Source organism: Eumetopias jubatus, unplaced genomic scaffold (assembly GCF_037043125.1).
Source record: "Eumetopias jubatus isolate StellerSeaLion01/CBP00866 unplaced genomic scaffold, mEumJub1_p1.0 scaffold_5, whole genome shotgun sequence".
Taxonomy (NCBI): domain Eukaryota; kingdom Metazoa; phylum Chordata; class Mammalia; order Carnivora; family Otariidae; genus Eumetopias; species Eumetopias jubatus.
This window is the reverse complement of record NW_028274811.1, coordinates 135025256-135026966: the sequence shown is the minus strand read 5'-3', so window position 1 is coordinate 135026966 and position 1711 is coordinate 135025256. Positions and strand designations below refer to the sequence as shown.

The following is a 1711-nucleotide window of genomic DNA, read 5'->3' as shown; positions in this document are numbered from 1 at the left end:
TCCTTTCTACCTCAAGCACACAGAAGTACTAGATTACAACAAATGGTTAAAAGAGAAGCAAAATAAAAGGAATAAAATCTTGCTATACAAATGAAAACATATAAATTATAGATATAGAAGTAAGATTGATCAGTTATTGATTAGAAATTGTTGAGCATATAGACTCATTTGTGAACATAGAGCCACTGTTCAAAAGCTCACTTACATTCTCAACATTTGACTTTGATTTTTGGGACGGTCTTATTATTTTTTTTTTTCAAAATGAACTCTACCCTTACATTTTATTAAAAGAACAAACATCATGAAAATTAACCCAGCAGCTTACTTGAATTGAAAAAGTAACATGATTCAATGTGAAAATAAAAAACTCTCTACAAGTCTTTGAGAGTAATAAATAGCAAAATACAATGCATATAGGAATCATACTGAGCAACAAACTCTCATACAAAGCAAAAATATTTTAATATGTTTAAAATCCAAATTTTTTTAAAAAATCATTCATGAAAAGGATTCTCAAGTAGTAATTAACACCCCAATTAGTCAAGCGTCAGGAAGCTACATTCCAGCTACTTAATACACAAAGAGACATCTTTTCACCAGTCAGTTCCTTCTAATGTCCCTGTTCTGTAATCCTAGAGACTTTTTTGCTTCTTTAACACTCCCCATTCCACCACTTCTTCAGATCATAAAAACTGAATTTGCTGAACACCAGAAATCTTTTGATATGCTGTTGTATAAACCATACATTTTGTTGGTTGACCATCTGCGGTTAATTAAGCCAGCTGGTAACTGGTTAACTTGTTGGTAAATGCCTCCTCTGTAAGTTCTTCACTTAGTCCATCTGTAGCTGTGACTGTTCCCCCAATCCCTTTCTCTCCTTTCATAGCCTCTCTGAATTTCTGAAGGCATAATTTTAGAGATTCTACATAACTGTGGAAGCTTCAGGTAGACATGGCAGAGAGAATATCTTCTCCACTGATTGTCTTCCATTTCTCTTGGCAGCATCTTTCACTTGCTTTAGATGTTATAAAGCTGATGAACTCACACATTCTTGAACACATTCTTTGGCATCTTTTGCAGTCTTTCCAGTTGAGGCATGGCATTTTTCATTATCCTTTCTACATTTGTAATTGGAACATCTATATCTTCTTCTCTGAAACTTTCTTTTGAACCATTTCTGTATTCATGATCATTCAAGCTGTCCTCAGTATCACCATGAGGTGGGATAACATACTGACTTCCTCCAGCATAGTCAGCAGAAAAGTGTAGTTGAGAAGCACGTGTTGTAGCATGGTCTCCATCCATCTCCAGTGCAGCCCTGGTTGGCTCCCATCTCCAATCAGCTGTTTTGTTGGACAGAAAATGGCTGCAAAGGAACCAGTCCTGGTGTGGAGCTACCAAATCTTACTTTTCTTAACACACTGGTTTTTGAAGAGTAGTGAGAAGAATAGTCTAAAAATATGAAGAAAGATTCTAGATCAATAAATTATTTAATATATCATTTGAAGACAAATCATTTAAACTAAAACAAATAAATAAGATTATAAATAAATACACAAAAATAAATAATAAAAAGCATCATTATTTCACTTCTGGAGTGCCAAGTATCTATACCATTTTTCATTCCAACCAACAATGTATGAGAGTTCTTGCTCTACATCTTTGTCAGCATTTGGTGCTGTCAGTGTTCTCAATTTTGGCCATTCTGAGT

The 1711-nt window shown here is 34.4% G+C and overlaps 1 pseudogene; it reads right to left on the bottom strand.

The window, feature by feature from the left end:
• Positions 1-678: 678 nt before the first annotated feature.
• Positions 679-1305, bottom strand: LOC114204736 (nuclear transcription factor Y subunit beta-like; annotated as a pseudogene).
• Positions 1306-1711: the final 406 nt, after the last annotated feature.